Consider the following 26352-nt stretch of genomic DNA (forward strand, 5'->3'; position numbering starts at 1 on the left):
ATCAGTCCAAAAATCCAATACATGCAAGTCACCAACAGTGCACAGGAACATATTACAGTAAAGCAAGCCAGGCCACATTTAGACATACCTAGACTGGTTGCACCAACATGCCAGTCAAAACAATAACCCATATCCTGGTTCTGTTAAAGCTAGGTAATTATACTTACCAGGACTGCTTTATGAGAGATGTCCAGTACAAAAAAGTGAAGCCAAACTAAGAAATGACTGGACAGGCTGCACCAAAATGCCTCTCTACCCACTAATATCACATACCATACCGGCTTAGCCTGGACATGGCTAACCAATTCGATTTATTGCACAATCCCCGTCACCCTACACATCCCCCTCTCCCTCCAACCCCCTGCCCCAACCCCCAAAATCAGCACATCAGTCCAGAATTACCTCCACATCCCTCTTCCTTGTCCCGGATCGGACGTATGAGGCACCTTGCCTCACAGGCAAGTACTGGAAGGACGAAGAGTGGGACTAGGAGTAATGAAGATTACAGTGACTAACCAGGCTTTACATCCATGTCCCGCTACCTCATACCAGTACTTGTGAATGAGGCAAAGTGCCTCATGCACAAGTACTGGGACAAGGAAGAATGGGGCTACGAGTAATGAGGATTACCAATACATAATCATGGCATTAAACACAAGCAGTGAAACAACACCATTGATCTGACCGGGCTTCAGTCCTCTCCCCCACACCCTGAAATTGTGGGCTATGTTGACTCGATCTGGCAGACCTACAAAGCCGTTGCCGGACAGAATAGGACACAGATGTTAAAATGGCGCCTGTGTTTCGCCGTTAACAAAGGCCCAGCAATTACTAATATAAAGCATTTCACTGTTAGTTTTTATGCAGTTGAAATCGTGATGTGGGTTTAGCTTTTACGTGCCAGGGGAGTGATTGGAAGGGTAGAGAGGGGACAGGAGACTGTTGGTTATCACAGCAGTCCATAAATGGGTGCTTTCAGAATTAAAGGAAAGAGGTAACGGCTTGTAACATTGAAGCTGCGCTAGAATAGTCTCATTAGAATGGGTGAAGCCGTTAGATGCCCCCACACAAATAAGTTTGCCCTTCCCCCACCACTGGTGAACTCAGTGCCTCTCCCAACATTTGAAGGGTTAGCATCCCCCGAAATGTATGTTTGTTGAGCCCCTGAACACAAGCACAGACACCACTCACCATACACATACACGCAGACACATGCACACTCATCAACCCATACATTTAAGTGTGCACCCTTTCACCCTACAGGCACATCCAGGCAACCACCCATACATTTAAGTGGGCACCCTTTCACCACACGGGCACACCCAGGCAGCGGTTTATAGTCTTTCCATCTAAACATTTCCAACAATGGTTTTTGCATTGAAAATATTTGCATTGAATTCATTTATTTTGGGCGACCCCCCCCCCCCATTCCCCTGTTTTTAACCTTTAAAAACTGACCCCAATGAAAATGAATCGTTTACCCATCACATATATGCATTCGATGCATATATTTTTGATGGAAAAGGTTTAGTTGGAAACCTTTTTCGATGGAAACACCAGATACCCCAGGCAGCCAACCATATATTTAAGTGTGCACCTTTTCACCATACACGCACACACAGCCACCCATACATTTGAATGTACACCCTTTCACCATACACTCACACAGTCATACCGAGGCGCTGCATCATGCACTGACTCATTAATGTGCATTACATTATATATATATATATATATTTTGGACGTTTGGATGACTGCTGGTCTCTTTGCTACTCTGGGTCCAGTGTGGAATCACCACGTGGGTTCGTTTTCTGGAGTGCACTCCGAAAGCCTTATACTGTGGTACAAGGCTATTCTACATATATATATATATATATATACACACACAGTAAAAAAACTTTGTTAAAAGGGACATTATGGTTAAGTTGCGCTACTAAAAACCTATGAAATTCAGTAAAAAAACTTTGTTAAAAGGGACGTTATGGATCCAAGTAAAACCAAAAAAACCTGAAATTCGCTAGTTATGCAAATCAACCATAACTCACGCCACCACTATGCATTGCTAAGACTAACACCCAGGACATCAAAAATGACATCACAAATGTCATTGATGACATCACTGATGACATCACATGTCTGGCTCCCTCTTTTTTCCTTTAGTGATCTATTTTAGCCAGCAATACTTAGGAACAAAGAAATCAAAAAGTACTATATTTGTAGACTTATACTTCAAATATGTTCTTACAGTAATTCATTTGGGGTTCACTCAAAGCATATGAAACATATACAAAGGGAGAATACACACTTGAAATATACCAATGCTTTCTGTGTATGAAGACAATCAGTAAAGTTATCAACACTTTCTTATTTTTCTGCTGTTTTTTTATTACTGTACTTTCTCTGGATATGCTCATTTGTTTTTGCATTACTTTCTTTAGTGTGCAGGCACATCATGTGATAGTTATTCATAGGGAAGTAGTATGTTTATATAAAGATAATCAGGTAGGTTATGAACAATTTCTGGTTCTACTGTTGCTTTTTTGCCTACTTCACTTTCCCTGTGTATACTCATATCTGTATGTGTTGTTGTGTCTTTGTGTTTTGTATGTAATAATGAAATTATATATGAAGTGGGTTTCATTAGCTACTTATTACATGTTGCACAGTACACAAAACTCTAATAAGAAAGCATTTATCATTTCACTATTCAACATGGGAAGATTATGAATATTGCACCTCCATCATGTATGCTGCACACAATGCTTATGTTTATACATGAGTAGATTATACTGTAAAGAGCTTCATAATAGAATGCCATTTATATCAATGCATTGCTTAATGCACTACATAGCTCATGACATCTATTCCAATGATCCTTGACACGTTGTCAACATTATAATAAGAATCGCTTGTACAGACTTTTCATGAAAAGTACATGCACGTGATGTCATCAGTGATGTCATCAATGACATTTGTGATGTCATCTTTGATGTCCTGGGTGTCAGTCTTAGCAATGCAATTCGGTTTTACTTGGAACCATAATGTCCCTTTAACAACGTTTTTTTTACTGAATTTCATAGGTTTTTAGTAGCCCACTTAACCATAACGTCCCTTTAACAATGTTTTTTTTACTGAATTTCACAGGTTTTTAATAGCGCAACTTAACCATAACCTCCCTTTATCCATTTTTTTTTTTTACTGAATATACATATTCGTAGTGTGAATTTCATAGATGTTTACTAGGATTCCCTTACTTTATATACATGTAACATAGAATATACGGAAACCCCTGCTAGTGATTTGACTGTGAGTATGTCCGCGGACGGACACGGACAACATCAACACTACCCAAAAACTCAGGGGGTATCTTAAATTGTTCCATCATGCCATATAAACACTGAACAAGGTCAAAAAGCAGCACATAAACACATTATATGTACTAATAAATAAGAAGTGGAACCTTATTCAAATACAAATACAAACCTATATATGTAACACATCAACTGTCCATTTAAATAGCATATGTACTAAAATTGAATATATCAAAACAAAAAAGTTATGCCTCCAACATAATTACCTCACAGAAACTGCACAGCAAGAAGCAACAGTAGATCTACACAACAGTAACAACCACATTTACCAGAAACTAATAAGTAAACTTCATTTTTCTTATATATTTATAAACTTTCTGTATTAGGTACACTAAAAGTCATATTTATTTTACACAGAAATGTCCAGTACTTTGGAATGGCTTGAAGAAAATTTCCCACATGAGGAAATGACTGAAGACAGTGATACTAATGGTAGACACTTCTCTATATAAGCAAATTAATAATAATTAATTTATGTGTTCATAACACATATATATTCTTTTTAACAGACCATACAAACATTGAAAATAATATAGCAAAAGAGACATTACAAAATACTCTGCAGTGCAAGAAACAAAAAATTGATATGCTTATGGAAAATTAAAATCTTTTAAAAGATTTTGTAGAGGACCACATAAAATAAGCAAAATAAATATCATTGTCCCACATGCACCTGTTCCCCATCTCCATGTCCCAGTCAACTATCCCCAAACCCTCACCACCAAAAAAAACGTTATGATGAGACTTCCATCCCTTCATCCCCTCCCATCCATCCTCTCCAAACCCCTAATTCCCCTGTATTTGTGTCAGTTTGTGCTTCCCCCTTCTCTTTCATATATTTTATATCTGTATATAATCAAATCAAATTATGTGTGTTTTAATTCAGTCCTTTTTGTCTAATTTTTTAAAAAAAGGCAGTTATGGTGTCCGCGGACAGCGCGGGTGTCCGGAATGTCCGCAATTAACCAAAATGGGGGTGTCCTATGGACAGTATATCGGTCCGTACTGTCCACAAGCAAGATGGAACTATCCTTAGAACACACTCAGTGCCCTGATTGTCCGCAACTTGTCCACAATTAACCAAAATGGAGGTGTCATAAGGACACTTTACCTGTCCGTACTGTCCGTAGAACATCTACGCACATGCGCACCACACCCATAGGTCCTATGAACATCGCGCCTGTCCGTGACTGTCCGTCTTATGTGTCTTGCACTTTTAATTAGTTTGAGGACCCGAACACTGTCCGTAGAACACCCGCGCGCATGCGCACGACTGTTCCTACACATTTGGTGTCCTGCAGACACCCATCCCATTCGCAGACGTTTTTGCGATGTCATCATGTGACCGCACCCACGCTAAGCGTGTGTCCTGATTTGCGGACACTGTCCGGGTCCTTGAACATTTTAAAAGTACTTTTTTGGACAATCCAAAGTATTTGACAGTAAAAATTCACCATTGCACATGTCCCAGACAATATCCGTGGCGTTCTACATACTTTTTGAGCCTTTTTGGGGTGTTCGATCTGTCCGCGTATGGCACGGCTGTCCGCAGAACGCACACCAGCACCCCTCTAAAAGGCCACACCCCAGAGCTCATCCTCATTCTGTCTTTCTACTACTGCAGATTGACTTGCTTTTTCGGCTTTTGCTGCTATCCCATCATCTAACCTGATGGCATTAATGGTTGCTGTTGCTCCAGCTGGTGCTACTTCTGCCTCAGCACCACTCCCACCCCTCCACCTCCACCACCACCACATCTGCAAGGGCCTGCAGAGGGGAACAGGCGTGACGATGTAGAGGAAGAGGATGAAGAGGATGAGGTAGTGGAAGTCCCTACTACCAGCACTCGCCATGAGTCTTGGGTGTGGTGGTTATCATTTATTGTGGAGTGCCAAAAGCACGTGCGAATAAGGTCCCCTGCAACCAGTGCAAAATGGTGCTGAGTCATGGAAGGCCTGGTTCGTAAAGCTTTAATACGACATCAATGAAGCGACACCTAAGGCCGTTCCACGGTGGGGCTATTCGTAAGGTTGTACCTTGTGATAAACGTAGTAGGTTGAGTTCCTCTACAACATCCTCCGTTTCCGCTCCGGTCCCCACAAGAGACACTCCTGTGGGACAGCGCATCCCTCCAGCTGCCTCACAGGCCATTCATGATGCGGTTGACCCTTACCTTTCGAGGGTCACAATATTGTGTATGTACTGCGACGCAGTACTCTGCAGGGAGGGAGAAACTTCGGAGTGCTTTTGAGACTGCAGTCACAGAGCATGAGAAGGTCTGCTACATACCTAAATAAGGCCCACCCACCATCTTCCTCTCTCTACCTGCCCTTTCTTATCTCCGTGGTTGGTGTCCCTTCCTTACCCTCCTTTCCCCTCCTTTCCTTGGGTGTTGTGTTAAAAAAAAATATATATATATATATATAAAACAAAAACCGCCAAAAAAGGCTCTTTTCAGAGCTGCCTTTCACAGTTTCAAAATAGAAGTGGCAAATAAATGGAGCCGGGCCCTGTGCATATTTTAGAAGTCTGCGGACAGTTCACGGGAATATAACATTTTGGGGTGCTGCCCTATCAAAACCATTGCACTTTTCTCTGGGGGAAAGTGGTAGCTCTAAAAAGAGCCTTTTGGTGGTGTTTTTTTGTGTTTGAAAAACTTCAAATGGTCAACACCTACTGCAAAATGGATTGCTGTAATTCCAAAAAAGGTCGCAATGCATTTTGTACATTTCTCAGAAAAATCTGATTGTCAGCATAAGTAAGATGGACTCCATCTCTGTGAAAAATGTATGTGCTATGAAACATATTTTCATTGTGAAAAGAGGATATGCCAACATCTCTTAAAAAAGACACAAACAGCTTTATTGACATTGTGCCTCGCTTTCTCCATTTGTGGACCAAATGAAGAAGGACACTGCCACATTTGTCTCTGCGCAATAGGAGAAAAAATTACTTGGGAATTTGGAAACAGGTCCATGACATCCCAAGTCCTTCTTTCATTGCAAATTGCAAAGAAATTCCAGACACATGTCCTAAATTGTTCCTTCCACAATGAATTATAATTAGGTCTGGATGATACTGTGTCTCCAAAGTAGCACAGAGAGGTACCAAGTCCAGCCACTTCATTCTACGCACTCCATGCCAGTGCATTTCCACATGAGGGAATCCAAGATCTGCAGCTACTCCACAGTGTTTTGCATGCACCTCCAACCAATGTATCCATGAGTCTCCCAAAATCCAGATAATCACTTTTCTAAAACACACAGCCATAGCTATCTGTTCTTCTCTCAGGAAAAAGACTTTCTGACAAACTCTCTCCTTACACAACACACCCAGTAAACTTTATTGACCAATCCCTTGCTCTACTCTTTCTCATTTGCATGCCTCTCCACCCCAAAATCCCTGTATGTAAGACGCTGTCTCTGCGGACTACCGTCATGTCTGCGGACATATCGAAAATCTGAGCGTGGTGAATTTAAATTTAAATAGTGTGCCCCATTTCCCCTTTGAGGTTGGCTCTGAAAAGAGCTGTTTTTTTTGGGGGGGGGTTGCAGATGCTTCACAGACACCTGTTATTTTGTATTTTATTTCATTTTCTGTCTTACTATACTCCTAAAATCTTCACATAACCGTCTCCAAAGCAACCCTTGCATTCCAAAACGGCATGGCATTTCCCATAAAAAATAAAGAAATGCCATCTTCTTTAAAATAAACAGCATTACTGGAATCAATATTCTCATTATTACAGAAGAACATACCAGCTCTAAGCATGAAAGCACACATGCCTCGGTTGATTGCACACCTAGCAATGTTTTGCTGAGGACAAAAAACAGAACTATTGTCCCATATTACCGTAGGTACTAATCCAGAAAAAATAACTTTGGCATTTGGAAGGATGTTCATTACTGCTTGAACCAAGTGTTCCAAATCTGCCAACAAAGTAGGGGCACTGACATAGCCCCATAGCCCAAATGCAAAGCACCACAGTGCAAACTACCACATGGGGACTGTTCATCCTGCCCATATCTTCACAAACTTGTACAATTCCCTGTACATTGCAATCAGGCACAGTGCTCCACACCACCTCCACTCCTTTAACATCAAAATTGTTTGCCTCATGCCTGCATTGAGCATACTGCTGTAGACCATGCACAACCATGTCCAACCACCAACACCCTGACTTTCTCCACCTATGCCATCTTCGCTACACACAGCCTCTTTCAACACAAATCCACAACCTCAACACCTGATTGGCTAATCCCTACAGTCCCCTTTCCATGCTGGATTTGCTGGAAAACCCTGAATGTGGCATGCCTTGTCCGCGGACAGCCGCGATGTCCGTGGAGCGCGTAACCCTTGGACAGCCCTTCTACCCTTTCCACTTCACTCTCTGTGCCATTTCCTCATTGGATACAGCTAAGCAGTCACACAACCATCCACCAATCACATCCAAGACCTCTACATCTAACTCCATCATCAGAGTTCAGCACTTCAAATGTACTGTTGATCATTCTGAGTACAAGTCTCATATCATTGGAAAGCACCTACTACAAAAACTACTGTACAGGTCTCCAAGATTTCTACTTGCAGCTGCATGCATATCCACATGCATGAATACAAACTACAGGTATGCATATTTTATGCAGAGTACATGTACAACTCTTATAAATGCATATAAACAAGAGTAACTGCACCTTAACCTGTATAACCTATAAAATGAACTTACTATTATTTTTCCCATCTGCTATAATCATCTCAATCAACTCTCACTTCCAAACCTGTCTGCTATCTAAATTCTTTTTTTACACACACAACCATCTAAAAAATTATAATATTAAAAGATGTGAGAAATAACAGTGTAATTGTGGAAAAACATTTAGTAGTGTCTTATAAAATTACACATAGCCAGGATAGGTTCATGCATCTTTATACACTCACACAGATAATCACTATCATTCAAAAGCTCCCAGCTGAAATAACACCACTGCCTGTACATCACATCCTTCTGCTTTATTACCCACACCTTCACAAATGCATACATGCTATGCTTTTCTATACAGTTTCTGCCATTTACCTTATAAAAATTGTAAAATAAGTATATCATTATTTCTTCTATCTCCTAACATGCAATAACACACCCTTAAGAAACCAAGTGAGTTTCATACACTTAGGGGCCGATTCATGGAACAAACGTGCGCCGAAAATCTTCGCGCAAGCAGGCGCAAGCGGAAAAAAACAGGCGCATGCGCACGCGTGCGATTCATGGAAGTCCCTGCGCGTGTTTACCACGGGATGTGCGCCAAACCCGTGCATGGCGCACACGTCACTGCAACATCCCAAAAGACATGCGCGATGCGCACAGTGAAAGCGCACAACCTCGGCGCATACACCAGAAAGTGGGCGGAACACGGGGCGTAACGCGCGGAATGGGGAACAACTCGCGAAAACAAGGGCGTAACTGGGGATGTACTGCAGGGAAGCAGACGGAACGCCCACACGCACCCGAACCACACGTATTCATGGAATCGAATAGGGCAAAGCCACGCACAGCGAAAGACACGCACAAGCCGATACACGTCCGCCACACGAAGGCAGGCGGTAGCGTCCCTGCGCATTACAAAAGTGGCAACATACATCAATTGTGCGAGCGGGGCACGTGTATTTCGGGGTTGCGCGGGAAGTTACACACGCGATTGAGCGGGATACGTGTATTCCGGGGGTTCGCGTGAACTTTCTCACGCGATCGGGCCTGGGGGAGCGTGCTACGTGTATTTCAGGGGTTCGCGTGAACTTTCTCACGCGATCGGGCCTGGGGGAGCGGGCTACGTGTATTTCAGGGGTTCGCGTGAACTTTCTCACGCGATCGGGCCTGGGGGAGCGGGCTACGTGTATTTCAGGGGTTCGCGTGAACTTTCTCACGCGATCGGGCCTGGGGGAGCGTGCTACGTGTATTTCAGGGGTTCACGTGAACTTTCTCACGCGATCGGGCCTGGGGGAGCGGGCTACGTGTATTTCAGGGGTTCGCGTGAACTTTCTCACGCGATCGGGCCTGGGGGAGCGGGCTACGTGTATTTCAGGGGTTCGCGTGAACTTTCTCACGCGATCGGGCCTGGGGGAGCGGGCTAGGTGTATTTCAGGGGTTCGCGTGAAGTTTCTCACGCGATCGGGCCTGGGGGAGCGGGCTACGTGTATTTCAGGGGTTCGCGTGAACTTTCTCACGCGATCGGAGCGGGCTATGTGTATTTCAGGGGTTCGCGTGAACTTTCTCACGCGATCGGGCCTGGGGGAGCGTGCTACGTGTATTTCAGGGGTTCGCGTGAACTTTCTCACGCGATCGGGCCTGGGGGAGCGGGGTACCACTCACCGTCTGCCTTGCGTGTAGAAGAACGCGTAGCCAACACCCGCTGTGAAGTAATAGCGTGTGAACCCCAACGGATGGAAAACACACGCACCGCACGAAAAGCACGTACAGAACATAAATGCACGCGGGATCACCAAGCCCTGCCAGGGCAACGCCCGTGCGCAAAACGTCACAGACGCGCTTACGCTGCAAGGGCCTTGGGTCCAATGAAATCGCGTACGCGTGCTGACGCGCTTACGCGCTAAGGGCCTTTCCTCGATTTTCACGCTGACGTGCAGGATTTTCACGTGCCAAATCACTCCGTATCAAGCTGGCCACGCGAAAACACACGGAAGACCACGCTCCTGCCCAGAAGGCCGAATCACTGCCCCCCAGTGCCCCGAGCAGCCTCCCACGTGCCATCTGCTGCTGCCTGCCTGCCTGCCTGCCTGCTGCCACCGTGCCCTGCCATTTGGTGCCTGCACATCAGCCATCTGCAGGGGTCCAGTTGCAGTGTCCACCCCTGCTGGAACAGAAGACTCCCGACTCGGATAACATCGCTCCACAGCCCAGCCCCAGGACACAGTTGCCCACCCACTCCTGCCCCTGGGGTTGCCATGTCGGGCACATCAACATCTGGCACCAGTGGCAACCCCCAGCCAGAGGGGCAGAGGGGCACCAGCTTCACTGCCACCGAAGTTGGTGTCCTGGTGGAGCAAGTCCTGGGGCAGTATGATGCCCTCTTCGGATCGTCCCGCGCCAACAAGGAAGGACGGGACAGGATCTGGGCCGACTGTGTGGTTGCCATCAACGCGGAGGGGGTGGCAACCCGCACCATCCAGAAGGTCAAGAAGCGCTGGGAAGACTTGAGGTCCAGGACCCTCATGAAGGCCCGGCGCCTCGTGGAGGGGGGCCGGGGCCGCATGAGTTCCATCCAGTTGAGGGTCCTGGAACGCGCACACCCAGCGCTCCACGCCCAGGTCCTTGAGAGGGAGACCCGTCTGGAGTTGAGCGGTAAGTGGCCAAGCATTGCTGTGTGAGACAGGGCATGTTGCAGTGTGCTGGTTGTCTGATACTTGCCTGCATGTGTGACATAGGCCATGTACGCATGTATGTGTGCAGGGACATCATGGGAATGCATGTGCGACCTGTAAAGTGTGAACCGCACGGTTGTTGCATGTGTTTGAATGCGACATGGGGAGCCCTGTGCAGATTGCACACATGAGAGCATGGCAGTCTCTGTTCCTGGACATGGGTGGGGGCGAGGGATGGGTGCTGATGCCAGATACATATGTGGTATCCATGTGTGTGTGCCTGACCTGCGTGTCTGTGACTTGTGAGTGCCATGGATGCATGACACATGTCTGTGACAATGTACAGATTCACTGATGCAGCCTAGTCATCCTTGTATGCACTGTGATTGGGGTGTACGGGGCCAGATGGATGTGACTGAGGTGAAGTGTGTGCATGTGATAGGCATGACCCATGATGCATGTGAGTCCCATTACATTGTATGATTCGAGAGTCCATTGGACATGCATTGAAATGTCCATGGCACGCACCATGACTGTCACTGTGTGTGTTTTGCCTGGACTGACACATGTGTTGTGGTGTGACATGATGGAAGTGTACTTTGACAGTGGCACTCATCTGCTATTGCTTCCTGTCTAGGGGACCATTGTACAGTACCCTGATGCTTGTGTTCTATGTCTCCCTCTACGCAGCGGCTAGTGAAGGAGAGGGCGGAGACGGCGCTGTGGAGCAAGGCGGCGGGGATGCCCCCACGGCTGCAGCGGAAGGGGTGGGTGAGCCCCCACAGGGGCCTGCTACGGCGGTAGACGGCGAGGAGCCATCCAGGTTGGTGGTTTCCACAGAGGAGGAGGAGGCCGCACATGGGGCCTGGTGGGGGCATCCCTGCTGGTGCAAGTGGTGCAGTCCAGGGGCAGGGGCAGGAGGCAGCACAGGTCACCGTGGAGGGGCCTGTGCATGTCGCTGTCCCTGAACCTGTGGGTGCACCACCTTGCACCAGCAGGGATGCCCCGTCCCAGGCCCGTCCGCAGGTAGAGGGGATGTCCATGTCATCTGACTCCCCTCCACCTGCGGACGAGGGGACCCCTGGCTGTGTGGAGAAGGTCCTGATTGGGGTCGCGATGCGCACGGCTGTGATTCGTGATGCCGTGCGTGCTTTCCAGGAGGAGCACGCACATCATCACGAAGAGCACCGTGCCGACGTGGCCCAATTGGGATCGGCCATGTTCGGGGGTTTCCTGCATGTGTCGGCCAATCTGGCGGCCCTCTCCTCCTCTGTGGAGACCATACGCCAGTCGTTCTCCTTGCCGTCTTCCGGCCCAGATGCCACCAGGGCCCCCTGTGGACCTGCCCTGACCAATGCAGCCAGCTCGGTGGGGATCCCATCCCTGCCACAGTCGGGAGTCAGAGGTCCAGCAGGGGTGGACAACACAGCAACTGGACCCCAGCAGGTGGAGGATGTGACGGCATCATCGGGCAGGGCACGTGCACGACGGCGTCGGTGGTTTCCATCATCCTGGATGCCGTCGTGCTGGCAGAGGCAGTGGCGTCGGAGGCAGCAGCAGGCTCGACGTGGGAGGCATCATGGCTCGGGGCCATCACGATCAGAGGGGCAGGCATCGGCCGGAGGGCAGGAGAACCCTGGGATGGTAGTGTCTTCCGTGTGGGAGCAGTTGGTCCAGCGGATAGGTGCGGAGCGGCAGCGGGCGGAAGAGGAGCGGCTCACCATGGTCAGGGCGGAGTTCTCCATGCGTCGGGCGTTGAGGCGGGCTGAGTGCCTCGAGGAAGCTCGCAGGGAGTTTGAGGTGGACATGGGGTTATCCCTGCGAGACCTCGGGGCCAGGACAGAGTCCCGCCTCCAGGACATCGACATGGAGTTCGATGATGCCCTGGCCGGCAACATCACAGAGTGAGCTGCAGGACTTGCCCGCTGCCATTGTATATAGTTATATAGTTAGTGGTAGGTTTCCTTTTAATTATTTTTTTTTTATTTGGTTGCGATTGGACAATGCGCCACTTTTTTGTATATAGTTCAGTTTTTAGTTAGTTGACATAGTTAGGTTTCATTTGGTTGGGCTCATGGACCCGGGATTGTCTTGTAAATAGTTCTTCTATGGATTTTTTGGTTTTTGGTTTTTTTCCTTGGACATTCATCTTCTTTTTGTTGTTTTGATTTGTGGTTTTTCTAATTTCATTTCCATTCTAGTTGATTTCCAATACATTTTTTTTTTCATCCTTCAATGTGTCGTATCATCTCATTACTTTCATGCATGTCATGTTGGTTGTTTTGACATTCACTTGCAGCCATTGTGTGTGACAGACATGTGTTAATTTGCATTATTTACATTGGGTGTGTAACATGTAATTGCCTTTGATATGTGGGTGGATGTGATAGTTGGTTGGTCCTTTTGGCAGGGGAGGATGGCCATTACGGACATGATTGGGGATTGTTGGGACCCAGGTGCAGGGGGGCATGGATGGGACATGGGCGAGGGCCTGGTGGAGGGTGCCCCACAGTGCTGGGGGGTGGGGGTGGTGGGGGACATGAGTTGGACATGGGTGGGGGCCTGCTGGCAGGTGCCCCACAGTGCTGGGGGGTGGGGGTGGTGGGGGACATGAGTTGGACATGGGTGGGGGCCTGCTGGCAGGTGCCCCACAGTGCTGGGGGGTGGGGGTGCAGGGGGACATGAGTGCGGGCCTGGTGGTGGGTGCCCCTGGATGCTGGGGGGTGGGGGTGCAGGGGGACATGATTGGGGGCCTGGTGGAGGGTGCCTCTGGATGCTGGGGGATGGGGGTGCTGGGGGACATGAGTTTGACATGAGTGGGGGCCTGGTGGAGGGTGCCCTGCACTGCTGGGGGTGATGGGTGACATGAGTGCGGGCCTGGTGGTGGGTGCCCCTGGATGCTGGGGGGGTGGGGGTGCAGGGGGACATGATTGGGGGCCTGGTGGAGGGTGCCTCTGGATGCTGGGGGATGGGGGTGCTGGGGGACATGAGTTTGACATGAGTGGGGGCCTGCTGGCAGGTGCCCCACAGTGCTGGGGGGTGGGGGTGCAGGGGGACATGTGTGGGGGCCTGGTGGAGGGTGCCCTGCACTGCCGGGGGTGGGGGTGGTGGGAGACATGAGTGGGGGCCTGGTGGAGGGTGCCCCTGGATGCTGGGGGGTGGGGGTGCTGGGGGACATGAGTTTGACATGAGTGGGGGCCTGCTGGCAGGTGCCCCACAGTGCTGGGGGGTGGGGGTGCAGGGGGACATGTGTGGGGGCCTGGTGGAGGGTGCCCTGCACTGCCGGGGGTGGGGGTGGTGGGAGACATGAGTGGGGGCCTGGTGGAGGGTGCCCCTGGATGCTGGGGGGTTGGGGTGGTGGGAGACATGTGTGGGGGCCTGGTGGAGGGTGCCCCACAGTGCTGGGGGGTGGGGGTGGTGGGGGACATGAGTTGGACATGGGTGGGGGCCTGCTGGCAGGTGCCCCACCGTGCTGGGGGGTGGGGGTGGTGGGGGACATGAGTTGGTGTTCATTAGTTCAAGGAGACATGTGCCTTTGCTGGGGGGCATGCCCATGTTGGGTGGGCTGCCTGCGGGACATGACCAGGGATGCAGGGTAGTCCCCTGTGGTGTGGGCTGCCTGCAGGGGCCGTGGAGGGTGTACAGGGAACACCTGGGAGGACCCACACTGTCAAATCACATGTAGGACTCCCCGGCACCCCTGAAATACACGTACCCTGCTGAAATCGCGTGTAGAACTTCCCGCGCACCCCTGAAATACACGCGCCCAGGCTATTCGCGTGTAAAACTTCCCGCGCACCCCTGAAATACACGCGCCCAGGCTATTCGCGTGTAAAACTTCCCGCGCACCCCTGAAATACACGCGCCCAGGCTATTCGCGTGTAGAACTTCCCGCGCACCCCTGAAATACACGCGCCCAGGCTATTCGCGTGTAAAACTTCCCGCGCACCCCTGAAGTACACGCGCCCAGGCTATTCGCGTGTAGAACTTCCCGCGCACCCCTGAAGTACACGCGCCCAGGCTATTCGCGTGTAGAACTTCCCGCGCACCCCTGAAATACACGCGCCCAGGCTATTCGCGTGTAAAACTTCCCCCGCACCCCTGAAATACACGCGCCCAGGCTATTCGCGTGTAGAACTTCCCGCGCACCCCTGAAATACACGCGCCCAGGCTATTCGCGTGTAGAACTTCCCGCGCACCCCTGAAATACACGCGCCCAGGCTATTCGCGTGTAAAACTTCCCGCGCACCCCTGAAATACACGCGCCCAGGCTATTCGCGTGTAAAACTTCCCGCGAACCCCTGATATACACGCGCCCAGGCTATTCGCGTGTAGAACTTCCCGCGCACCCCTGAAATACACTCGCCCAGGCTATTCGCGTGTAAAACTTCCCGCGCACCCCTGAAATACACGCGCCCAGGCTATTCGCGTGTAGAACTTCCCGCGAACCCCTGATATACACGCGCCCAGGCTATTCGGGTGTAGAACTTCCCGCGCACCCCTGAAATACACGCGCCCAGGCTATTCGCGTGTAAAACTTCCCGCGAACCCCTGAAATACACGTAGCCCGCTCCCCCAGGCCCGATCGCGTGAAAAAGTTCACGCGAACCTCTGAAATACACGTAGCCCGCTCCCCCAGGCCCGATCGCGTGAAAAAGTACACGCGAACCCCTGAAATACACGTAGCACGCTCCACCAGGCCCGATCGCGTGAAAAAGTTCACGCGAACCCCTGAAATACACGTAGCACGCTCCCCCAGGCCCGATCGCATGAGGAACTTCACGTGAACCCCTGAAATACACGTAGCCCGCTTGCCGTGCTGGTACAGGGTTAGCGCAGCCCTTTGCGCTGGATTGGGGATTTTGATGGCTTTTCCCTGCGCGGAAGGCGTTCTTGGGGGCGTAACTGGCGCTGCTGGAAGGTCGCTGCGCCACTGTGCGCCACGGCTGGTTTTGGTGGCTGGAATCCATGAATACGCTGTGCGCGGAAATGGGTTTTGGCGCACGCGGCTGGCGCAGGGATTCGCACGCGCACACTGTGCGCCAGCCGCGTGCGCCACTTGTGCGCTGAATTCGATGAATTACCCCCTTAGTATTCTACTCATTTGCAAAGCATGTTGAACTAACATATTGTAAGTAAAATATAAAGCCTGCACATAGTCAAAGGAAACTGCATGCACACACTATGTTCAGTTATCAAAAAACAATACTACTACAAAAACATAAAAATCAATGTCTAAATTAACATCAGTGCTATAAAACACACAAAATGACTAACTTCTTTCTTTTACAAATGCAGTGAAGACCACTCTCCTGAAAAGCAGCAGCATCTGAAGTACAAAGAACAACTCAGAAGAAACCTGCTCATTCCAAACACAAAAGTAAGTACAATACTACCATAATATTCTTACTGTTACTCAAACACACTCTCGGGTTGATTCATGGAATTTGTGCACCACAAAACTGGGATTTGTGCACCATTCTGCCCACAAATCCCCATTTGTGAAACAGGGATTTGCAGGCAGAATGGCGCACAAATCCCTGTTTTTCGGCGCACAAATTCCATAAATCAGCCCCTAGAATGTTAGTATTGCAGAACAAAGAACTGTTTTAATTCTATACCATTAGATTTAGTATTAGTGCTTCTCCTCACCACTAGCTTACTTTCTACTGTCATCTGAACCCCAGTATAGTAACACACAAATACAAGAATAGCCTTCCCAACTAGTTGTAGCTGCCCAATGTACAATCACACACCGCCACATACATCCTTAGCATCATACTCACTCATGCACACAGCACACATACATTGCTGAACAGCCCAACCCATACCTTATTTTTTTTCAACATACCCCAAAGAATGCCTACCAAAAAGCAAGTCCGTAGAAGGCAAAGCAGAGGTAGAGCAAATGAAAATAAAAAAGTGTACAAAATAAGCATCCATCTCTAGCAGAATTTCTACAAAAAGTTCAAACAAAAGATCTAATAGAGTCATTAAGCGAAACAAAACAAGCTTCCAGTACAAAATCTTTGCCTCCTCTTTCAAAATATAAAACGAAAGAGAAAGTGATTAACAAGGATTCAGCTACCACTACTGCTAACACTGCTCCTATAAATCTTGATGCAGTGGCAAGTAACCATACCAAAAAAAGTATTTTACAAAAAATGTTCCGCCACCGAGTCCTTCAGAATCTTATAAAAACAGTAGAGAAATCATGCACAACCTTTAAAACCTACCGTAGAAAATTCATCTTAGAAGCTCTCAGAGAAAGTGCAATCCTTCTCAAAAGGAAGTTATTTATTTTAGTGTTAAACAGAATGAAACCACTAACAAAACGAACTACTAAAAAGACTTCTCAATAAACGGAATGTCAACAAAAATAACTTCTTAAATATCTGTGGAGGTGAATGGAGTCACACCACGAGCACAGAACCATATTTCAATGAAGAAGCATACAAACAAAAGCAAACAAACACAATTGCCATACATAGCAGTGGACGAGGGTATGACAAATGTAAAAATAATACCATAATGGAATAAGAAACGGTGCTTACAAAAATATCCCCAGAAAACTCAGTATCACCTCTCCATCCGACTGAGCCAAAACGTCCAGTGTACAAATGGCTGTGCACATCTATGTGTAACATTGACAAAAAATCTTTCAAATCTTTAGGCCAGTTCCTCAATCAATATGTAAAAGGCAAAGACAAATTCAAAATGAAACTTCTACAAAATATGGATACCTGTCCAGTTCGCAAACACACAGGACTACAAGGACATTCATTAGCCTGCATTTCAGGACCTAATTGCAAAAACACCTTCCATCATATCAAAATTATATCAAAACATCATTCAACTATAAGAAATCTAGTCCATAAACTGTACTATGCTAAAAGTCCAACTTGAGCATTAGACAATTTAAATAACAATCTTCTACATGGTACAGCCAAAAACCTACTCGAAGAAATAGAGCATATCCAGAGAAAATATTTTGGAAGTGAAAGCCACTTACACAATGCAATAGCTTTACAACAGACTAGGAACAATTCTACAAATGGCAACCTTCTACTACACACATACAAAAAAGAAATACTAAAATGTAAAAGTACATCCGCTGAAGTACCAAACCATGTGTGTGTGTGTGTTGCCGCAGAACTTTTTATAAAAGTAGCACAAAAACTGTAGACATAACATATAAAATAGAAGACAATGAAAATTCCAAATGGTTTGAATTAGCTCTATACCTTATAGCAGAAAACAAATACGAAATAAATGACCCCTTAATACTTTGCAGCTACTGCACTGCAAAACTTGACAACAACCAAACTCCTTCACGTGCTATCACAAATAACTTAGAATTATTCCCACTACCAAAACCCTTGCAACAACTGAATTTATATGAGATCATCATTATTCAACAGTGCATCCATTTCAAGCAAGAATACGCCTTCAACCAAAAACAGCAAAATTACCTCCCTCCGAATTAGTGAAAGGCATTCGTGGCAAAGTAGTTAATTTACCATTAGATCTAAAAGAAAATGTACACACTCTAGGAGTGCAACGTCCAATAGAGCAATCTTTAATTGTATTAGTAAATGGTGTACCAACAAAAGACAAAACAATTTGGCAACAACTCGTAGACTTACATAAAGTTAGACAAGCCTTGCAATATCTAAAAGACAATAATGAATACTACAAAGAAATTAATATTGAACAAAACCTGAGAGAAACGACTGAAATAATTCAAGAGTCACCAGAAACTGGTCAATTTGAAATTCTAGATCCTGCTAAAGTATCCAATATTTTAGACCATTATACAATTCATCCATTACACTGTAAAGACACCATAGATGATGCACTAGAAACATACGAAATGTGACAAACCAAAGGATCACCAATCAGCATATGGGAAAAAGTATAGAAGCACATTCTACTGGGAAAGGAGGAAGGTATGATGATGGACCCACTCAGATAACAGCATCAGAATACAGCTCATTATGAATGTATTCTGAAGATCCACATTGGGAATACATATTCCACCTACTCTTTGAAAGTGAACTAGTAACTCTATGCTACGGAGTTGCACACACATTGAAATCAGGTACCCATTTTCAAAATATGTCAGCTATGCAATTACTACAAAAAGTGCAAGAAAAAGATGAAGTTTTACAATCAAGCATTACAAATCTGTTAGCAAACATGCGTGGTAGTAAAGAGTACTGGTTCCGACATCACAGAGATGTACGTTGTATAAGAAACCTTGGCCCACCCACTTGGTTTGTTACATTAAGTTGTGCAGAATATGCATGGGAAGATTTACATGATTTCCTACTCATATCAAACAAAAACAAAACAAACATAGATATACTAACACCTAGATAACTTTGCTCTCTAGATCCTATTAATGTTTCAAGATATTTCCATCATCGCTTCATTGCTATGCTACACTTTATTTGTAATAAAACTGTTCCTCCCCTCAGAGAAGTGAAAAGAATACCAAGCCAGAGTACCACCACATATCCACATGCTTTTCTGGATTAAAGATGCTCCTAAATTTGGTTAAGACAGTGTTCCCACTGTTTTACAGTTTATCGAAAAATATGTCACTTGTGAAATTCCTTCAGAAGCAACAAATGGTGATCTTCATGCACAAATTTTACAATTTCAAAGAGACAAATGTGGGAAATATTGTCGTCGCAAATACAAAAACAAAGGGAACTACTACACCAAATGCCACTTTCGTTTCCCTAGACCAGTTACAGCAACAGGTCAAGTAAACAACTTCATGTCTTCAGTTAGACATAGTGTTAAAGGTAAATCACCTAAGAACACATATTAAATAAAAATAACAGAAGAAGCAAAATATATCAATGATTACAAGGCAATCATTGCCCTCTTATGGAATGCAAACATAGATGTACAGTACATTGCAGACAATTCCACTGCAGTTGCACGATATGTTACAGCCTACTTAACCAAAGCAGAAAAAACAGAGCTTCAAGACATCTGAGACAAAACACTGTCTCAGAAATTGTACAGCTTAGGCATAAAAATGCTCTCTCATAGAGAATGTGGCTGCTATGAAGCTGCAGATCGTTTAACGGGTACTTCTTTGTATGGAAAATCTGAAAATATAGTATGGCTAAGTTTTGGTCCTGCTAAATCTAGAGGAAGAGTTCTCAAATCATACGACGACATAGAAACAATAGCCAAAAACGATCCCAACAGCAAAGACATTTTGAAAAACTATTTACTAGACACATACTACCCAAACAGGAGTACCACTTTCGAAACCATGTGTCTATACCACATAGCCCAAAACTTCACATACAAAAATAATATAAAACCAGATGAAAATAAAGGTAGATACAGAGTGACAAATTGTGAAGGCAGCTTAGTGAAATTTACCAAACAAAGCTTAATTAATCATATCAAATTGTCATTAAAAACTCTCAACATAAAGAACTATATTACATGTCCCTGCTACAACTTTTTAAACCATGGAGAAAAGAAGATGATGTACTAGATATCCATGGGACTCATTACGACTAGTGCGGAATGGGTTTAACGGCACTGGTAATGGTGCCGGCGCCGTTAAACCCACTCCGCCCTATTACGAGGTCCCCTCGTGGGACCCGCTCTGGACGGCTGGTTTTTCCAGACGTCCATAGCGGGTCCCACGAGGGGACCAGGGAGCTGACAACGGGCCCCTAATTGACAGGCCCATTGTTAGCTCCCTCCCCATTCCCATTGAGCCCTATGGGGGCTTGAATGGGAATGGGGAAGGACCAGGCCCGGGTTCCCTGAAGGAGGAAATACCGGGCCTTCCAAAGTCGGAATGGCCCAGTATTTCCCCATTCAGGGAACCTGGACCCAGACACAATTTTGGAGGCTGCCATGGTGCTAATAGCACCAAGGCTACCTCCAAAGTCGTAATGAGGCCCAATGACTCCTATGATGACGCTTTCAAAGCAAATGAAAGCACTATAACCGATAACTCCAGGCCCAACTAGATAAGGACACTATCCTATCACTTGTTCCCATCATCTGCAGAGGATCTGGAGCCCTCCGTGTCATGGGGTTGCGGGGAGCCCCATTACTTCAAAAAGAAATGGTTTCTTTTTGATGTCACTCTGACTTCATAAAGAAATTATTTCCGTTAACAGACCGAACTGGAACAGAAATCATTTCATTATGAAGGCAGAGTAACTTCAAACAGAAGCTATTTCTTTTTGAAGTCATAGGGCTCCCCACGGCCCATGACATGGAGGCCTCCAGTCTATAGGCTTCCATGTCATGGGTTGGGGGAACCCTCAGACTTCATAAAGAAATAGTATATTTTTCTAGTCACTCTGCCTTCATAAAGAAATTATTTCTGTTAACAGAAATAATTTCTTTATGACGGCAGAGTGACTTCAAAAAGAAAATTTCTTTTTTCAATTGTTTTCAGTTTTTTTAAAAATATTTTGTTTTGTCTGAGGGGCCCCCTTCCAGGACATGTGCTGCTCCCCCCTCCCTCACACACTGCAGGGACTGCAGGGGCCCCGTTACGCAAGTACCAGTAAATCTTCACACATTTTACCCTTCTGCATTTTTGGATGTTGATCGGAAGGGGTGCAGGGGTAAACAATTAAATGGAATGTTTCCTCTTGCTCAAACTTTGTTAGGGTTTTGCAAAGGGAAATTGATGCTGGAGAGACCATTGCAGGGTCATGGACAATCAAAGCTTTCAATCTGTTGCTGTTGCGGTGTTTGAGGGCGGTCTGTGGTAGGAAACACTATACCACTCTGGGACTCCATCTCACATCTCAGATTACAGGATTGCTCTTGCTAAACAACAAAAAAAGACTGACTGAGGGCTCAGGGAAAGGAACACCATACTGTTGAATCCTATCAGAATGCTAAGAAAGTAATTCAATCTTGCTAAAAGAGCTATCTTAAATCTATTAAGTTAAGAAGGCTCAACAATGATAACTGGGGGATGTTGGAAATACTTAGGTCAGGTAACTGTGCAGATGTCTGGGCTACTGTTAATAAAAAATCTGCCATGTATCTGCTTCAGATGGTTTGCACGATCTCAGAATAAACGTGGGTTAAGTACTTCACTGAGAAATATGCTAGCCCTGGCCCACACCCAGCTTGGGAGATATAGAGTTTGGAGGGTGAAACCTCTACTCCCTGCCCAGAGGTGGAGAAGGATGTGGTATGGGATATTAACAAGGCAAAGGTCTCCCAGGCACTGGGACTGGACAGCCTTGCGCCGGTGGTGCTTACAAGTGAACCTCACTTATGGGCCAGAGTATTGTGTCCACGGTTTAAGACCATCTGGGAGTCTAACCATGCCCCTACTTCTTAGTTGAAATCTCTGATAATTCCGATTAATAAAAAAGAGGATGTTAGCGATCCCAACAACTTTAGACCTGTAGCGTAATATAATTCACTTCTGAGGTTGGGGGAGATTTCTCACGATCAAGTGGATTCAGTGCGGGAATGGGTACAACGCTGAATGCAACCATCATGGCTCATCCCAGGGCTTCGATTAAGGGGGAGCGTGCAGAGCCCGGCTTACATGGCCTCCTTCGAAATGAGTTCTGCTTTCGACAGAGTTAATTGCAACGTGCTGTGGTCGAAACTGTTGAAATGACAAGTTCCTACTCACTTTGTATTGCTGTTGGAGTAATTACACAAAAACACATCTTTATGATATATTTTATTTATATCACACTCGTACACAACTGTTTCAGAGCGTGACAAGGCAAGAGAGGGGAACAGGAACGAACAAAACAACGATCTTACTGGGCCCAGTGACATTGATTACGCGCAGGTGCATGGGAAGTGCATCTTTGAGGGTGAGACTAAGGAGGGGGCCATTATGGGCCGGTGCCAACCCATGTGGGAGTTAAGCAGGGCTGTGTCCTGGCCCTGCTACTCACGAACACCTACATCTCTGATATAGATGAATTGTGGTTGGAAGACATCACCTTCCTGTTGGACTGGGCCATTTGAAGCTCGACTGGATGGCATTTGTAGAGGATTAAGTCTATTTTGATCGATCACCAGGGGGTCTGCAAAGAAAGCTTGACCTTATTTCCATATATGCAGTCGGAAACAACTTATTAGTAAATGGCTCCAAGTCAAAGGTGGTAATTTTCTCTAACAACTCCGAACCTAAGACCATGCGTTGGGTCATTGGAGACCAAAGACTTGAAAAAGTATTAACAACTTGCTATTTGGGATACTGTTACGATGGGTCTCCGACGCGGTCTATTATGGAACCGCTGGCGGCTTCAACCAACGTTGCGGCTGTGTTCCTCCAACATGGCGCCTATACTCGGTGTCAATGGTCTAGTTGTCAGGACGGGAGACGGCAGCGAAGCTCCGCCTCCCATCCCGGAAACACTACAAGAATCCACAGCTCCTGAACAACAACGCGTTGCTACTGCTATCAGAGGCTTCGCTTCGTGAGTTGCCGCTAGGTACCTCTCATTACTATTGCCTTAGAACCTTTGCATCTACTAACCCTTGAATTCTCTCCTTTCCTTTTCGAGCAGAGAAGCCCCTCCTCCTCTGTCAACCACGCTTGCATTATCGACTCCATTCGACCACCGGTGTGTCTCACCCTTCACTCATGTAAGCTTCTTTCCGCTTTCCCCCCGGTTATCAGATATATAGTTCAGACCTTTCTAAATTACTCTTTCCTTATTTCCCCACAAAGAAACCCAGTTTTTCAGCTTACCGTCCTGCTCCTTATCGGAACCCCGCCTGGGATCCATCTTTAAAGGCACACACTCTAACAAACAGCGATCGGAAATCCTCTGCCGACACCCAGTCCCTACCACTTGCAGGTATTAACAGTCTCATCCAACCCTCATAGGAAGTCCGACACCATTACCTTCGCTAATTTCTATACGTTTATTCCCAGATCTCTACTGAGCCTGATACTTCATAGACAACGACTTACTTACCAGTAGAAGACCTCATCCCGCAAGATCTTTGAGAGGTTGAAACCAGCTTTGCACCCAACGCTCTCTACCGGCAGCCGGGTTTTCTCCCCCACGAGGGTTTCCCGGGAGTCTCCTTTCGATACCTGAGTTAGAAGGGGTCGGAAGCAGGTTCCAGGTAGATCTATCCTTTCTTCAGGTTTGGACGAAGACAAGGTAGGCCTTGTTGTATTGTTTTTACCGACGAGTTCGCATGCAGGGATTTTTCCAGAGAGTAAAAAGATAAAGAGTAACAGTTAGCAACGCCTGAAAGATAAAGCTCTGGAGGACTCACGGGGGATATTCGACAGGCATTAACAATGGAACAACAGCTACAACAAATGATGGCCGCCATGCAGACCCTTTCTGCAGAGGTCCAGCAGTTAAAATTGGAAAATACTGTATTACGACAGCAAGGGGGACAGACAGCCCGAAGCTCAGAAGTCCCTCCCGGGCCTTTACCAGGCGGTCGATTTGATGGCAATCCCCAAGCCGTGAAAGAATTCCTTGAATCTTGCACAGTGCAGTTTGCCTTTAAGGCAGCCTTTTTTCCCACGGACAGAGACAAAGTGGGCCATATGATTGCACAAATGACAGGAGCAGCCTTAGCATGGGCCACTCCTTTAGTCATCAATAACAACCCCATTTTGTACTCTTATCCGGCATTTTGCAACAGTATCCGCAGCATGTTCAGCAGACAAGAGGTGGTTGTCGCCTCTCAGGAAAGGCTCCTTGACTTAAAACAAGGGAACCTGGACATCCTAGCCTATATAACTACTTTTAAAAAGATGGCCGCCGACACCTCTTGGGCAGACGATGCACTGATTACTCTCTTTAGAAGAGGGTTATCGGAAGAACTAAAAGACGAAGTGTCTCGAGTTCCGAGACCTCCCAACCTGACTGAATTTATTGCTCTAGTGATGCAGTTAGATTATAGACTCCAGGAAAGGAACAGAGAAAAGCGAAAAGGAAAGAATCCTAGATACCATATGGAATCTTTTTTTTCTCCTCATAAATCGTGTACTAGCGAGGAGCCCATGCAATTAGGTAACGCAAGGGGTCCTCTCTCTCCTGCAGAACGTACACGGAGAAAGACACAAGGATTGTGTATGTACTGTGAATCAAACAGTCATACTGTTAAAGAATGTACGGTTGCACCCCCGAGGAAACCGGGAAACGCCAATACCCGACCGTAAAGGGGACAACGGCTTCGGGTTCTTTAACTACTATTAGTCCCCTTCCAAATTACACTATCAGTCCTTCTACCCTAGCAGATGGAAACACCATGATTACTTTAAGTGTTTCATTAGCTTGGGATAACATGTGTCTTGTTAACGTGCCCGCCTTAATAGACAGCGGAGCCGCGGGCAACTTTATTGATGATGTTTGGGCTAAGAAACATGCTATCCCACGTACTACTAAGACCGTAGCCATCCCCGTGGAAAGCGTCGACGGTAGCCCTCTCATATCTGGGCCTATTAAGGATCACACAAGAGCCTTAAAGATGACGGTGGTCTCCCATCATGAGAACATTGAGCTAGACATCATTAAGACCGCTCGTTATCCGGTCATTCTAGGTATCCCGTGGTTAAGGGTCCACAACCCCTACATCAACTGGACGGCGGGTACTCTTTTCTTAGGTTCCGAACATTGTGTTCACGGTCACTTTTTACCGAAACCCCCTTCACCAAATTCGGAGCAGGAGGCAGGGATTGCCAATACTATTGTAAATGAAGTCTCTTCCCTACCAGCAGAATATCATTCATTCCGTTCTATCTTCTCTCAGTATGAGTTTTCAGAACTTCCCCCCTCACCGGAGAGACGATTGTGCGATAGACCTCATCCCAGATCGTCCACTCCCTTTCGGGAGAATGTATATCCTATCAGCCAAAGAAAAGGAAGTACTAAAAAAATATCTACACACACATATCAAGAACGGTCTGATTTCCGAGTCCACTTCCCCCGCAGCAGTTTCATTGTTTTTTATACCAAAAAAAGACACCACCGAACTCCGTCCTTGCATCGACTTTAGGGGTGTAAACAAAATCACCATCCTGGACAAATATCCCATGCCTCTCATTCCCGATATATTAGAAGCAGTACAAGGAGCCAAAGTTTACACCAAGCTTGACTTAAGAGGAGCCTACCACCTAATTCGAATAAAGGCTGGGGATGAATGGAAGACGGCTTTTCGCACGCCGTTTAGTCATTATCAGTATCGAGTCATGCCGTTTGGACTTATGAATGCCCCAGCAGTTTTTCAAAGATTTATGGATCACATTTTTGCAGACATCAGCTTACATTATGTTATCATTTATCTGGACGACATCTTGATTTTCTCTTCTACCTGGAAAGAACATGTTTTACATGTAAAGGAAGTGTTAACACGACTACAACAGAATCATCTGTTCTGTAAACTGGAGAAGTGTGAGTTTCACAAAACCACCATTTCTTACTTAGGCTACGTTCTTACTCAACAAGGTATTGCAATGGATCCTGACAAGATATCGGCAATCACAGAATGGCCCTCTCCTCGATCTATTAAAGACATTCAACGATTTCTAGGTTTCGCCAACTTTTATAGAAGATTCATCCCTCATTTCTCCTTGATGACCAAACCCTTAACG

The sequence above is a fragment of the Ambystoma mexicanum genome, chromosome 7q, assembly GCF_040938575.1.
Source record: "Ambystoma mexicanum isolate Mex_15411 chromosome 7q, UKY_AmexF1_1, whole genome shotgun sequence".
Lineage (NCBI taxonomy): Eukaryota > Metazoa > Chordata > Amphibia > Caudata > Ambystomatidae > Ambystoma > Ambystoma mexicanum.